Raw genomic sequence first — 17,048 nt, 5'->3', positions numbered from 1 at the left:
CGCTGTGAAACCTGTGTCATGTTCCCTCTTTGTGGTCAGCGTCTCAGCGTCACCCTGTAATGGACGACTTTGGGGGATTTGGACCGGTGACATCACTTCCTCTGTGTATTTTCTCAGCTGGTCCCCATTTTGGGCTTTTCTGGGTTTCGGCTCGGTGGGATATTGGGCCCCACTAACACACTGTCTGTGGGCCCAACATAGCAATATTGAGCTAATATAACAAAAGTACTTTACAAGTGAAAGAATCACACATGGCCACACAAGGAGATATTCTGCATATGCGTCACCTGTCTAAAAAGTGAATCAAGACTAACACGTAAACAAGGAGGAAAGAATGTATAACAAAGAAACCTGAGTCAACTCACAATGCATTATGGGGAAGCAGAGATGTATAACAGACCAGATTCTATAGCCTACACCATTTTTTTTATGGTGTAGTGTGTGTGTGTGTGTGGGTGGTGTGTGTGTGTGTGTGTGTGTGTGTGTGTGTGTGTGTGTGTGTGTGTGTGTGTGTGTGTGTGTGCATGCACAGCTGCCTGATTCTTAACCATATTCTTTATGAGGGTTACTGAACGCTTTTCAAGGCAGGAAATGCAGGCCGGAATGGCTTTATAATATCCATCAAATTTCCATTAAGGCAGTGTGTGTGCGCTCGCTGGACAGGGCTCAAAAGGCCATGTGGTTGGCACATTGAGCAACTTTAGAGAGGGATTTTAGATTGCAGGAGAACGGAATGGAGCTGTGGTGAACCACCGAGAGAGAAATCCCAGACCAGCCGCTGCAGCCGTACCAGTAATGACATTATGTACCTCCTTTGGCCATCAATCCCAAAGAGTCAGTGGATGGAATGCAGCAAGGCCAGGGTTAGAGGTAAGCACTTCAGCTGACTCTAGCTGGCTCTCCCACCCTCTCTCTATATACACAGTGCCTTTGGAAAGTATTCAGACACGTTGACTTTTTCCACATTTTGTTATGTTAGAGCCTTATTCTAAAATGGATTAAATTGAAAAAAATCCTTGGCAATCTACACACAATATCTCATAATGATAAAGCGAAAACAGGTTTTTAGAAATGTTTGCAAATGTATTCAAATCCAAAACATAAATACCTTATTTACATAAGTATTCAGACCCTTTGCCATGAGACTCGAAATTGAGCTCAGGTGCATCCTGTTTCCATTGATCATCCTTGAGATGTTTCTACAACTTCATTGGCATCCACCTGTGGTCAATTCAATTGATTGGACATGATTTGGAAAGGCACACAAATGTCTATATAAGGTCCCACAGGTGACAGTGCATGTCAGAGAAAAACTAAGCCATGAGGTCGAACGAATTGTCCGTATAGCTCTGAGACAGGATTGTGTCGAGGCACAGATCTGGGGAAGGGTAGCAAAAAATATCTGCAGCATTGAAGATCCCCCAAGAATACAGTGGCCTCAATCATTCTTAAAAGTAATACATTTGGAACCACCAAGACTCTGCCTAGAGCTGGCCGCCCAACCAAACTGAGCAATCGGGGGAGAAGGGCCTTGGTCAGGGAGGTGATTATTTTTATAAATTAGCAAAGAAAATCTAAAAACCTGTTTTTGCTTTGACATTATGAGGTATTGGGTGTAGATGAGGGGAAAAAAGCAATTTAATACATTGTAGAATAAGGCTGTAACGTAACAAAATGTGGAAAAAGTCAAGGGGTCTGAATACTTTCCGAAGGCACTGTACAGTACATTCTCTTTCTCTTTTGGTCTTGATCCCTTAGAACCTCTCTTTCACTCTCCCTCTCTATTTCAAGTTACTTTCTCTTTTGTTAATTCTGGATGTCTGACACTTTCTTTGTCTCTGTCAGTCTCTCTTTCTTTCTCTCTCGATCTCTTCCTCCCCTCTACCATCCTCTCTTCCCCAACAGTCTACCTTGTTAACTCCCCCACTTAGCAAAGAGGTAGATTTATGGATGTCTGTGCAGCCTACAAGAAAGCCCAAGGTCTGATTCCCATGACGGGCAAAGAATAGTGTGTTCTCCCTCCAATCAGAAGCAAACTATCAGTCAAATGACCATGACAGAGGGAAAACAACTCTAGACCACCTTTACTCCACACACACACAAATCTCTCCATCGCCCTCCATTTGGCAAATCTGACCATAATTCTATCCTCCTGATTCCTGCTTACAAGCAAAAACTAAAGCAGGAAGCACCAGTGACTCAGTCAATAAAAACATGGTCAGATGAAGCAGATGCTAAGCTACATGACTGTTTTGCTAGCACAGACCGCAATATGTTCTGGGATTCTTCCGATGGCATTGAGGAGTACACCACATCAGTCACTGGCTTCATCAATAAGTACATCGATGATGTCATCCCCACAGTGACTGTACGTACATACTCCAACCAGAAGCCATGGATTACAGGCAACACCCACAATGACTCGGCCTCTCGAGTGGCACAGTGGTCTAAGGCATTGCCTCGCAGTGCTAGCTGTGCCACTAGAGATTCTGGGTTCAATTCTTCTGACACATTGGTGTGGCTGGCTTCCGGGTTAAGTGGGCATTGTGTCAAGAAGCACTGCGGCTGGTTGGGTTGTGTTTCAGAGGCACGGCTCTCGACCTTCGCCTCTCCCAAGTCCATACGGGAGTTGCAGTGATGAGACAAGACTGTAATTACCAATTGGATACCATGAAATTGGGGACAAAACGGGATAAAATAAATAAATAAAATAAAACATAAAAAACATTTCCCAAACAATGTGGGTGCTGAATTTCTAACCGCACACTCACGTATGCACACACACACCTCTTGGCCACCTAGTTAGTCAGTTGACAGGGTTACTATAGAAACATGGGTCCTGGGATCTCCTATGTGGGTTCTCATCAACAGTGTAGTTTTGGTTCATTACAAGAGATGTACAGTAAGCTGTTCCCACTTCATGAGAAGAAGAGAGCTCAAGACAAAATGTAAACAAAAACAACTATGCTATCATGAATACACAGGGTAACATCTATTCAAACATTTACACATAATCCATCTGACATGTAATTTTCCCATGTGAACATACATTACAGAAAAGCAAATAAACTGCCTGAAAGTCCCTCTCCGCACATGGGTTCTGCAGCCTACTACAGGAATATAACTGTGTAGTTTAGTTTCTTTCACGCTGAAGACAGAGAGGGAGACAATGTGAGGGACACACGCCAGACAGGAAAAATGTCTCAATCTCAGTCTATTCAGGCCAGGGAGTCCCATCGTCTTTGGCCCTCTCAGAGAGGAGCTGACCCCCAAATAAAACAGACATCTAGTGTTCTCGCCCCCTCTATTCATCAGGCTGTGCAACAGAATGGAAGAGAGTCCAGCAAAACACTTTTTAAATACTTCATCCCTCCTGCCTGGCCTCCAATGTCAGTCACTTGTCTCCCCACCTTTGGGTGGTGAATGTAGGAGAGGGGGGCACTCAGATCTCAGCACAATACCTCATGGTTTAATTCCCATTAGCAATTTGGGCTGGAGCCATAAGTGCTCATCCTCTTTTAGAAACCAAACAAACAAGCTCTCCTCTGCTTCGCACCCATCTGAGACCTGGCCTCAATTGTTTACCCCAAATACTATGTAAATAAACGACACAAAACAATATAGGGGAGCTCCCTTCATGGGGCCCGACCCTAATTGGTTCCGTTCATTAAGAGGGCCGCCGCTGCTCGCAGAGTTTGTTTATTGTTTGTAGCGGGGAGGAAAGTGGGGGATTCTGGGATACATGGCGCTATGGATTTGGGGGGAAGAGATGAGAGGGGTGAGGGGGTGTACGGTAATCATGGGGGTACGTTCACATTCACAAGAGACGAGGTCTCTGGATTTTAGTTGAAAGTGATGCCAACCATGCAAATGCCCCTGGTCCTACCGTGGCTCTTTCCGTCACCTCCCTTTTCTCTCTGCTAGACTGACACAAAGGCAGACGGCTTCAAACAGGCATCATTGGACCCCCAGGGGACAAGGCCAGTGTACACACAGACCCCTTGCTGAGACGCTAAGCTCCTGGGAACAGGGTCCCATCCCTCCGAGCCACTCATACACACACGCACATACACACAATGGAGACCCCTAACTCTGAGGGAGTGGGGAGCGTGGTTTGGGGGCATGGCTCCCAATGGGCTGATAGGGTTTAAAGCAGGGCTACAGCACTCTGGGAAGAGCAAGGGTGCGTTTCAGTAGGTATAAATGGTATCCATTCCTCATCTCCTCTTAATATACGGCATGATTCACCAACTCATTAAAGGGTCATTGAGAGCTACTGGGTGTGCAGGCTTTTGTTCCAGCCCTTCAGTACCACACCTGGTTCAGCTTATCGTGGCTCAGACTAAAAATTGGTATTATATTTTTTTAATCAGGTGTGTTAGTGATGAACTGGGATAAAAACTTGCACAGCGCAATATCACTCCAAGACTGAAGTTGGATAACTCTGATCTGCACTGATCAAAAAGCATGATAGGTGAAAGCAGTATGGTGAATGCCTGTTGGGAATGTATTATTCACCTGTCCAGGTCAATCACATCATTTCAGATGGAGGAAAATATGAAAGGAAAGGCAAAAGCAACTACAATGAAAGCGGATACCTGTCTGACACTAGGATAACGAGCGGCGCTCACATCCTCCTCAATAAGCTCCAAATCTGTACATTGACCCCCAATAGGGCCGCTTTTCCAGCTACAACTCTGAGACATTCCTGCTGGATAAGGTCACCTCAATAAGCTTTTTTTCACCCTTGACGCTAAAAGCTCTGCATTCGATGGCGCCCCATCTCTCACACACACACTCATACACTTATACTGAGGAAGCAGACTGATTTCAGTCCGAGCTGCATGTGAGGATAAATCCCTCACCTCATTAGTTTACAACCCCATGCAAAGTACACACACACACACACACACACACACTCCAAAAGGGTTCTTAGCAGAGCGATAGGGTTCTACCAATAACCATTTTCATCTGAAGAACCCTTTTTGGAAGGCAAGAATGATTCTTTGGGAGGCAAGAACGGTTATACATACAACCGTACTGTATAGAATGTTTCCCAGCATGCTCTATTGCAGTGAGATTTTCACAATTGTTTGTTTTACTGTAACATCTGTGTTTTGGCATGTACATTGATTGGTTGATTCATTTTATGCTACAGCAAGATAAATAAAATACAGTTTTGTAAACTAACCCAATCTGTTAGATATTGGATTTGTTGGACCCATTACTGAGATGGTTGTTCCAGTTTAGATGATTAAGGTAGTCTCAGTATTCAATATTTCCTACCCCGCAGTCAATCTGAATCCAGGTAGCAGGTGAGTAACAATTCCACTTGTTGGATTCCTAACTCTGTCGGGCTCCAATAGGAATTACACATCACTTTGCAAGCCAGCATAATGTGACTTGCAGCACTGATGTGACCTGTAAACCAGGAGTTTCGTAACACCACAGTGTTAGGGTATAACTAGGCCTTCAAAGAAAGGCTATGCTATATGTAACGTATTGTCATAAATAATTGGAACTGTTCATAGAGGATTCTAGGAAAAACCCTTCAAATATAAAAGGGTTCTCGGTAGAACCCTTCATAGACGGTTCTAGGAAGAACCTTTAGATGACAATATGGTTCTTGGTAGAACCCCTCACAGAGGGTTCTAGGCAGAACCCTTCATAGAGGGTTCTAAATAGAACCCTCTGAAAAGGGTTCTACCCAGCACCAAAAAGGGTTCCCCTATGTAGACAAACTGAAGAACCTATATGGTTCTACTTAGCACCTTTTTTCTGAAAGTGCACACTTCAGAAAGTATGTACTTTTGAGCTCAAAGGAAAAATCCACTCCCAAACTATATTTTTGTATTTTTTCATTAGTCCACTGTTATACAGTCCCAAACGGTTTTGCGCGTCAGCAGTCAAGTTATCAAGATATAGGATTTTCTAGAAGCAAAGTGTCACTTGCCACATCAACATGATGATTTGTTTTGCATCATATGATGCATTTTGTATCATCATGATGATGTGGCATGATGTGGCATGATGTGGCAAGTGACACTTTGCTTCAAATCCAATATCTTGAAAACTTGACTGCTGACATCCAAAACATTTTAGGACTGTATTAACATTGGACTAATAAAGAAAATCCAAAATATAGTTTTGGAGTAATTTTTCCTTTAGGTGCTGTCGATCTGTAAAGCTGGATGCCTATCTTTTCATAACCCTCTATTTGCTTCTATTTACCACACACACACTTCAGCAAGTCTGTGGCGTATATGGCTACACACAATGTAGTTTGGTAATGTTCTAGGAACGTTCTCCAACTGGTTTGACATTGGGAGTGTTCACAAATAGTTCATAAAAAAATAAAAAAAACTACGTTCTCCTGTGGGAATTTCAAGACTTCACCATAAAGTTTTCTGCAGGTTTCCTCATAGTTCTATTTAAAGTCATGTTCTCAGAACATTAAGGCAATTTCCAATAAATATCACAAGAAAACATTAGTAACGTTCAAAGAAAAACATTACTGTACATTCTGTTTTCAGCTTAAGAAAAATGCTTTGTGTTTTGGCCGCATCCACTATTTGGCCACACCTGTTCTTAATGAGTGCTTGTTTCCTTTGAAATGGGCTCTGTTTGAATAGACTAAAATGAACAGCATTGTATGAGTTAAAAAAAACATGGCATGCTAGCTCCATCCTGGTGGCGCAGTGGACTAATTCCATGGATAGAGAACAGAAGATCATAGCTTTGAATCTCAATGATTCCGTGCCACAATAAAAAATACATGTGTTTGCCTGATTAATGACTAAGCAAATTCATTTACATGTGTCCTATCTGTGCTTTGATTAAAAACCTCAAAATAACCTACGTTTTCAGTAGGTTAATAAAATATCCCAGGAAAACTTTCCGTGAACCATAGTAAAACATTCTCAGAAACTCCATGTAACCTACAAAATGCATGTTCCCAGAACAGGCAAAATGTTAACTTCCGTTCTCAGAACGTTTAAAAAACGTTCTGTTTTACCGGTCAGGAAACGTATGGCTTCTTGAATCACTGGGAAACCAAAAATGTAAATTTCCACAATTCCCAAGGAACAAAATGCTGGCTGGGGGAGGCGCTGGGATGTGTTCAGCAAACCTGCTGTGCTAAGCTTTTTTTTACCCACTTAACAAACTCTGTGGAGTTCATTTCATTTGGTATTGGCACCCACTAACTCTGTTGGTGTGTCTGGGCAATGCATCCATCCTTAGAGCCCACTGCAAAAGTACATTACAAGGAGGAATGAAAAGGTTTTCAGATAGTGTCTTGTAACAAGACTCTAGAGCTTGATAACATTATGAACTTAACCCTGTGCAGATCCATATTATCTTATGCCCTTCAAGTAGGGTGAGAGAGAGAGAGAGAGAGAGAGAGAGAGAGAGAGAGAGAGAGAGAGAGAGAGAGTGAGTGTGCGTGTGAACTCCCTTGAACATTAGATTGAAACTCAAGCCTTATCAGTAGTGGTCCCATCCAATCCATCCATTCAACTGAGATAATAACCTACTTAACACAGCGTCTCTCATATGGGACAACATGTGTTTGGGTGAGATGTTAACAAGACACACAGTGGAGTCACTGCGACAGGTCCCATCTGCTACTATGGGAAGTTTGTGTGCATGTGTGTGTGTGCCCTCTGTTGCTGGAACACCCCTCACGCTCCTACCCCGCCCTTTCTCCAATAACCCCATTCTGTCTCCTCACTCTCCCAAACCACCCACCCCCTCCATGCATGTTTTCTTCCGCAAGGCTATGATTCTTCAGCTCACAAAACGCGAGCAGGCAGGGGTGTCTCACCTTTGACCTATCCCATCTCCTTGCACTCAGTCTGGCCTGACCCCACATCCACACAGAGGCAACCTCTACTCCCTTCATCTCCCTCTCTCCCTCTGTCTCCGTCTTTCAGTTCCTCTCTGTCTCTCTCTTTCTGTCTCTCACACACTCTCTCTGTCTCGCTCACACACTCTCTCTCTTTCTTTTGATCACGTGAGTACAATGGAGCCCCCACATGGAGTTTCAATAAAGGGCCACTGAACACTGAACTCTGACAATAAGAGGAGGCCAACCCCGGGATTGTACCAGCTATTGGAACATTTATGTGAAATTCCCATAGATTTTTGACAGGCATGCTATTAGGAGAATCCACATAGATTTTTGACAGGCATGCTATTAGGAGAATCTACTGGTGGTGGCTAACTGATAATTTTGTAAGACAGCCAATGAATACTTCATCCTTATCACAAAAAAAGAGAGGAATGAAAAGGAGGGGAAAAGGAACGAGAGACAGGAAAGAGTAAGAGAGAAGAAATAAAAAAGAAGGGGGATGAAAAGAAGGAAGAAAGGCAAGGAGGTGGGGAAGTGAGTGTGGTTTGAACGTGCCCCCCTAAGCTCGTATCCATAGCACAGCCCATCTCAGGGCAGGAATTCCCTCTATGGTAGGGTCAGAGACTGTTGGCGAAGTGTCCTGCGAAGTGTCCTGTCCTGTCCTTCTCCCAAACCCTGTCATTCCAAACAGGGAGTCAACAAGCTGAAGAAGTGAACCTAGTTATTAGATAGCTGTCTTTTCCATCAAAACTGCCATGGAGTTTCAAATGAGCTTTTTTGAAAAAATAAATAGATATGTTTGAATGACACTAAATGTTACTTTAAACCCTTGCAGTGCTGAAATATTTTGGTAAGAGAAGTGATCATAATTGAACTTATATGCTTTGACGTGGATAAGGAAATAAATAAGTCACAGGAATATTTACCGTTAGGATCGATGATGAACAGTAGTAAACACTTCATTTAAATGACTTTATAAAAAAAATCTGTACATTTTTACAACCCAGTAAAAATGGAAAAGTGTGTGAAATGTGGAATGGAAAAAAAGTCCTGTCCGTTGCCTGTGAGGCATCTGCTATGCAAAAACCAGATTGAATAATTCATGATGCGCGTGGGACTGTGAGGCACTGAGCAGCAGTTTCAGAGGCTAGGGAAGATAAACTCGCTCCGCAAACACACGAGAAGAGTTGGATTTGTGTCCACCAGCCTCATCGTCGTGTCTCTAGATGCAGTCAGACGCCCAGATCTCATGTTCATCATCGATCCTTTGTTTCATACAAAAGGTTGTAAAAAGTAGGGCTGGTAACAGCTGGCTGGCTGGGTTTTCGGTCCATCGGCAAGATAGAAAAGCTGCCTCCGGTAAGACAAGGGTTGGCGGTCTGTGTCTATTTATAAATGACAGCTGGTGCACGAAATCTAATATTAAGGAAGTCTCGAGGTTTTGCTCGCCTGAGGTAGAGTGTCTCATGATAAGCTGTAGACCACACTATTAACCAATAAAGTTTTTATCTATATTTTTCTTAGCTGCCCACAAACAAATGCTGGCACTAAGACTGCACTCAACGAGCTGTATAAGGCCATAAGCAAACAAGAAAATGCTCATCCAGAGGCGGTGCTCCTAGTGGCCGGGGACTTTAATGCTGGGAATCTTAAATCCGTTTTACCTAATTTCTACCAGCATGTTACATGTGCAACCAGAGGAAAAAAACTGTAGACCACCTTTAATCCACACACAGAGATGTGTAAGAACCTCTCCCTCGCCCTCCAAATCTGACCATAACTATCCTCCTGATCTATCCTCCTGATACCTGCTTACAAGGAAAAACTAAAGCAGGAAGTACCAGTGACTCGCTCAATAAGGAAGTGGTCAGATGACGCAGATGCTAAGCTACAGGACTGTTTTGTTAGCACAGACTGGAATATGTCCCAGGATTCTTTCGATGGCATTGAGTACACCACATCAGTCACTGGCTTCATCAACAAGTGAATCAATGATGTCATCCCCACAGTGACCGTACATACATACAGTGGCTTGCGAAAGTATTCACCCCCTTGGTATTTTTCCTATTTTCTTGCCTTACAACCTGGAATTAAAATATATTTTTTTGGGATGTTTGTATCATTTGATTTACACAACACGCCTACCACTTTGAAGATGCTAAATATTTGTTATTGTGAAACAAACAAGAAATAAGACAAAAAAAAATGAAAACTTGAGCGTGCATAACTATTCACCCCCCCAAAGTCAACACTTTGTAGAGCCACCTTTTGCAGCAAATGCAGGTGCAGGTCTCTTGGGGTATGTCTACATAAGCTTGGCACATCTAGCCACTGGGATTTTTTGCCCATTCTTCAAGGCAAAACTGCTCCAGCTCCTTCAAGTTGGATGGGTTCCGCTGGTGTACAGCAATCTTTAAGTCATACCGCAGACTCTGAATTGGATTGAGGTCTGGGCTTTGACTCAGCCATTCCAAGACATTTAAATGTTTCCCCTTAAACAACTTGAGTGTTGCTTTAGCAGTATGCTTAGGGTCATTGTCCTGCTGGAAGGTGAACCAGTCTCAAATCTCTGGAAGACTGAAACATGTTTCCCTCAAGAATTTCCCTGTATTTAGCGCCATCCATCATTCCTTCAATTCTGACCAGTTTCCCAGTCCCTGCCGATGAAAAATATATCCACAGCTTGATGCTGACACCACCATGCTTCACTGTGGGGATGGTATTCTCGGGGTGATCAGAGGTGTTGGGTTTGCGCCAGACATAGCATTTTCCTTGATGGCCAAAAAGCTCAATTTTAGTCTCATCTGACCAGAGTACCTTCTTCCATGTGTTTGGGGAGTCTCCCACATGCCTTTTGGCGAACCCTAAACGTGTTTGCTTATTTTTTTCTTTAAGCAATGGCTTTTTTCTGGCCACTCTTCCGTAAAGCCCAGCTCTGTGAAGTGTACGGCTTAAAATGGTCTATGGACAGATACTCTAATCTCCGCTGTGGAGCGTTGCAGCTCATTCAGGGTTATCTTTGGTCTCTTTGTTGCCTCTCTGATTAATGCCCTCCTTGCCTGGTCCGTGAGTTTTGGTGGGCGGCCCTCTCTTGGCAGGTTTGTTGTGGTGCTATATTCTTTCCATTTTTTAATAATGGATTTAATGGTGCTCCATGGGATGTTCAAAGTTTCTGATATTTTTTATAACCCAACCCTGATCTGTACTTCTCCACAACTTTGTCCCAGACCTGTTTGGAGAGCTCCTTGGTCTTCGTGGTGCCGCTTTCTTGGTGGTGCCCCTTGCTTAGTGGTGTTGCAGACTCTGGGGCCTTTCAGAACAGGTGTATATTTACTGAGCTCATGTGACAGATCACGTGATACTTAGATTGCACACAGGTGGGCTAATTTAACTACTTGTGTGACTTCTGAAGGTAATTGGTTGCACCAGATCGTATTTAGTGGCTTCATAGCAAAGGGTGTGAATACATATGCACGCATTACTTTTCTGTTTTTTATTTTGTATAATATTTTGAAACAAGTCATTTTTTTCATTTCACTTCACCAATTGGGACTAATTTGTGTATGACTAAAAATCCATTTAAATTACAGGTTGTAATGCAATAAAATAGGAAAAATGCCAAAGGGGATGAATACTTTTGCAAGGCACTGTACATGCACATATTACATCAATTACCTCGACTAACCTGTGCCCCCGCACATTGACTCTGTACCGGTACGGTACCCTGTGTATATAGCCTCGCTACAGTTATTATATTGTTGCTCTTTAATTATTTGTTATTTTTCAATTTTTCTTATTTTTTACTTAAGTTTATTTTAGTAAATACTTTCTTAACATTTATTTTTCTTAAAACGGCAACCTCTTAAGTATCTGACCTTTTTTTCACCTAAAATGACATACTCAAATCTAACTGCCTGTAGCTCAGGAACTGAAGCAAGGATATGCATATTCTTGATACCATTTGAAAGGAAACACTTGAAGTTTGTGGAAATGTGGAATTAATGTAGGAGAATATAACACATTAGATCTGGTAAAAGATAATACAAACAAAGAAACATGAGTTTTCAAAATTATTTAAAAAATGCAATAGAAAGGCCAGATAGGAGTATAGGTTTAATTTAAATGTTGTGTGTGTGCAAAGTTTCAGACTTTTCCAGTGAAGAATTACTTTACTGCACAATAATTTCTATCAAGTCAAAAATGCTATGGTAATAAAAAATGTAAGTTTACACACTCCCAGGAATGTCATACATGATGGATCATTAGCTTATATTATATACTAACTTTCACACATTTAGATGGCCAGGCCTGGGGGTGTGGAGTCAGAGACAGCAGTGGGGTCAAACTGTAGACCCCAGTTCCTACATTTGAACATAAACATTGATTTTATCAAACAAAACCATGCTACATTTTATCTCTGGGACCCTCTGGATGAGCAAGATTACTGAATGTAAGTACATTATTTACCTTCAGAGGTGAATGTATCAAATCAGTTGCCGTAATAAAGGTTCTTTGTTATTGTGCACTCTCCTCAAACAATAGCATTTTTCACTGTAAAAGCTACTGTTAATTGGACACAATTGCAGTTAGATTAACAAGAATTTAAGCTTTCTGCCCATACAAGACATGTCTATGTCCCGGAATGTTGGCTGTTGTATGCAATGTAATTCTAGTCACATTAGCGCACGTTAGCAACAACCGTCCCTGTTTAGGGACACCGATCCCGTAGGGCTTGTAAGTAAGCATTTCACTGTAAGGTCTACACCTATTGTATTCTGTGCATGTGAAAAATAAAATGTGATTTTATGAAGGGAGGAATTTGACCTTTTCTTCCTCTCATCTCCTCCTCCTCTACGACTCTCCTTTCCTCCATCCACCGGCCTCACAATGGACGGTCACCTGATTTCATTTAGGGAGAAATGCACCTCAGGCATTCCAATCTTTCCCTCTCTCGCTCCCTCTCTTTCTCTCAACATGCATTTTCATCTCAGTGAGGTGGATCCCAGGGAGAAAATTACCCAGTCATCCAGAAGTGAAGAGAGAAAATCACCCATTTTTTCACAGGCTATCAACAGAACGGAGGGAGAGAACCATTAAGTACAGACTTTGAATACAGTCTCAATCCACTATGAAGTTATGTTTATTTATTTAACCTTTATTTAACTAGGCAAGTCAGTTAAGAACAAATTCTTATTTGCAATGACGGCCTACCCCGGCCAAACCCAGACGATGCTGGGCCAATTGTGCGCCGCCCTATGAAACTTCCAATCACGACCGGTTGTGATACAGCCTGGAATCGAACCAGGGTCTGTAGTGACACCTCTAGCACTGAGATGCAGTGCCTTAGACCGCTGCGCCACTCGGGAGCCCATGTAAACGGCGGTTGTATGTGAATGTCGGTATGCATTAATACAGTGCATAAATCTTGCATAAACATGTTAAATGTATGAGTCACAAATGTCTGTAAAATGGTACGTTGCACTATGCAAACATACTACATCTCACTACCAGAGTTAATTCAGTGTCAACCCACAACTGCTTCAGATAAACACCACTTTAGGTCTATATCCATTTAGACAACAACAAATCTATAGTCTGAACTGAAGTCATTAACAAGGTATAAAATGAAAAGACAGCTGAAAGTCTTTCAACTAAACTCACTGAAACCCAACTTCTAAACAGAACAATGACTGAACAATGACAATGCTTTGGTTCTCAGTCTGCAGGTATCTGCAGGGATGGTTAACTCAAGTATGTTCCACCCCCAGAGGCAGACTGGATACAGTGGCTACTGGTCATGTCGTCCAGTCCCGACCTGGGAGAAATAACAACCTACACTCTTCGGCTGTCCCTAAATGAGAACCCGTTGAAGAACACTTTTTGGTTCCAGGTAGAGCCCTATTGAGTTCCACGTAGAACCATTTCCCCAGAGGGTTCTACATGGAACCCAAAAGAGTTCTACCTGGAACCAAAAAGTGTTCTACCTGGAAGCAAAAAGGGTTCTCCTATGGGGACTGCCGAAACAACCCTTTTGGAACTCAGCCACACTCAAAACAAAAAGTGCGTTGCGGCATCCTGGCGTCATGGCATCTACAAGCTCTACAAGAAAAAAGAAACAATTTCCTGGTGCTTTCCCAACTCAAATGTAGTACAATGCTGAGATAAAATAAAGACTTATTTAGGAAAATTCCACAGGGATAAAAAGACTATGATGATTAAGTTGAGAGAAGAGAGAGCAGGGAGTAACGTCATTACACTATTAAAATGGTATGTAATAGCTTTTGTTTTGAATTCTTTAATCATTCTTTAATCATAACCATGCATGAAAAGCAGTTCAATTGGACTTGATACTGAATGACATCACCTAATTCGTTTGGCGTAGTTTTCGCAAAACCAGAACATAATTTTCTCTCAGAAGCCGTAGAGACATTGCAGCAAATGAAAATAAATGTCAGGAATTGAGCAACACTGGAGAAGCACGCCCCCAAAACCTCTGTAAACCTCTTCCCGCAAGCAGCCCGCTTTAATGGTCCTAATCTATGCTCAGTTTAAAGTAACCAAGTTCATCATCAGAAATGAGCTTCATAACCCCGAAAGTACTTTCTTTAAACTGACAAAGACCTTTGAACATAATGGAGTGGGTGGTGGTAACATAAACCATGGCCTGCTCCACAACTTGTTATAGTACATAGGCCTAACAGTCATCCCACAGAGAACAACCACCGCACTATATGCCTCATAAAGGCATACACGCCCATGTGGGACTTAGTCTCTCTTATATCCCATCATAAATAATGAAGTTACACATGTATCTTAAACAGTGGTCTCATTTTTGCACTCGTAACAAATTCCACACAGGAGATTTGTAGAATCTGATAAAGAAGGCTGTTTTATCTCAAGAAGCAGACACTGAAATACAACATGGTCTTTCTGTTTTGTGGCAACAGAGCACCTCAAATGAAAACATTGATGATAAAGCTAAGGGCATGAATTATGGTCGCTTCAGATTGGCTGCAAAGAGTAATGTTGTAACTGACAGACGCAGAAGCCATTGTTTGGCTACACTCTCTTTTTTCCCATAAGTCGGTCAGACAATGCCTCCTTGGACGCTGGCAGCAAGGGAGGAGCTGGCAGACTACTGTATTCAGCTAGTGGGCACCTCGCCCAGCCTCAGACACACCTGTATCATTGCTGTTGTTGTTATCAGGGTGTAAAATCCCAGGCTGTCAGCAGACTAGCCCAATAATTACTACTGGTTAGGAGAAGAGAGGCATCAATAATAGAAGCTGAAGAGCTTTATCAAGCAAGGAAAAACAAACTTGAGGCTCTTTCTCAATTGTCTAAAGATCTGTCCTATTCTCCTCTTCTTCATCTGCACTGTTCTGAGAATACATGATCAAGAGTAGGAAAGCCTAATGATGAGTTTCCACCACATTGTTTTTACCTTTTGAGCATTCTCTAGAAGGGAATGAGATAATGGGAACTAGCTGAGGAGGGGGAAAACTTTTAGACAATTGAGAAAGAGCCTTAGAATTCACCCCTTGTCACGGCAGTGGAGGTCTATTGGGCGAGAATTCATGTTGAAATGTTCTGGCATGGCTCACACTTGATTCAGGTGCTGAATGTATCAGAAGCTCAACATGGCCATATACGGTTAAGGCAGTGTTCACAAGCAAGCCAGAAATTGGAGTTTATAGACGCAACAAGGAATCAAAACTGAGGCCAAAATCCCTCACAATACAGGAACAATACAGGAATGCGTGAACTTTCATATTGACTCACACATAGCAGTCCATTTTTTGAACATACACACACACACACACACACACACACACACACACACACACACACACACACACACACACACACACACACACACACACACACACACACACACACACACACACACACACACACACACACACACACACACACACACACACATATGAGCTCAGTAGCCTATGGTATGTAGCCAAGGCCAGTTTGTGATGAGCTGTGAATGATTAAGGGATTGCAGAGGTAGATGCTGGGGAGGCTGGAGGAGGTCTGGTCTCTTGGTTCTCAGTTATGTCTCGCCCCACAGCCATGTCTCACTTCCTGTTCGATGAATCCTGACCTCCACTGGGCTCAGGTCCAGCCTAACCAACCCTGTCTATGAGTGATGCCACCTGCAAGGCTTTATTGGACTCTCTCTACAGTTGAATTCCGCAGTCTACAGAGAAAAATGGCTGTGGAGCATTTTGAAATACCATACTGTATTTCTCAAAGCAATGCATGCAAATTCTGGAATGTAAAACTCTGGTGCTGAATGTAACAATTTTACGCAAATGGGCTCAAGCCGAGCCTTTCCGCAAAGAACCATATTTTAAAGAACTGTCATTCACAGAAAGCATGCTCAGTGGAGAATGTGATTTTTTTGTCCAGGAATATGCTTTACCTGGATCCGGGCAGCCGGCCCCTGAATGTACTAAGCACATAGTGCTCAAAGGATAACTGCCCACTGACCAAAATAGTATTTGGCCATAACCTGCACTCTATCACTCAATCTATCTTATGCAGAAAACTTTACCTGTTTTAGTAAGAGACAACCAAGAGAGTAGAACCCTATCTGATAATGCTAAATATAAGGTATGAGTCTTCTCACATGCAGTTCTAGACCCAAGGCTACTCAGTCAAATACCGTATCAGACTGGACGCAGCTCAGACCTGCAGAGAATTCCATAACACTTCATAAATGGCTTATTCACCTCAATTGCCTGCCTCGATCTGACTGCACTCATAAAGGGAGACCAAACTCAAATGAAAGCCTCGCTAGTGATCTTTATAATGTGGTGCTATTTCGTCTCCAAAGCTACAAGGGATTTTGTTTATTGGGGAATGATTGATGCTGGTGATCAGGCTCTCTCTGAAGGATCATGGTCTGTTTCTATGACTAACTATGGGTAACCCCAAGTGAAACAAAACAACGAAGCCAGAAATAAACCTGGGAAAGGTTAAATAGTTAAAGCCACAAGAGGAACATCAAACGCTGCCCATATTAAAGCCAGTGTTTGGGAACTCAGCCAACGCTCAAAACAGTTGTTGATGAGTGACATGAACCATCTATGGAGAGTAGAGGATGGCAGCACTCTACACACATCTGGGTTGTTTTCTGTGGCAGCATGTGTGGACCCAATCCTCCACATTTTTTCTGAGG

At 42.6% G+C, this 17,048-nt stretch overlaps 1 protein-coding gene across 9 annotated transcripts in view; it reads right to left on the bottom strand.

Annotated features, from left to right (window-relative positions):
* tns1b (tensin 1b) overlaps positions 1 to 17,048 on the bottom strand; it is a 313,864-nt gene that overhangs the window by 194,950 nt on the left and 101,866 nt on the right. The window lies entirely within an intron of this gene.

The sequence above is a fragment of the Salmo salar genome, chromosome 21, assembly GCF_965601325.2.
Source record: "Salmo salar chromosome 21, fSalSal1, whole genome shotgun sequence".
NCBI lineage: Eukaryota > Metazoa > Chordata > Actinopteri > Salmoniformes > Salmonidae > Salmo > Salmo salar.
Note: the sequence above shows the minus strand (reverse complement) of the source record. Positions and strands in the feature narration are given on the sequence as shown.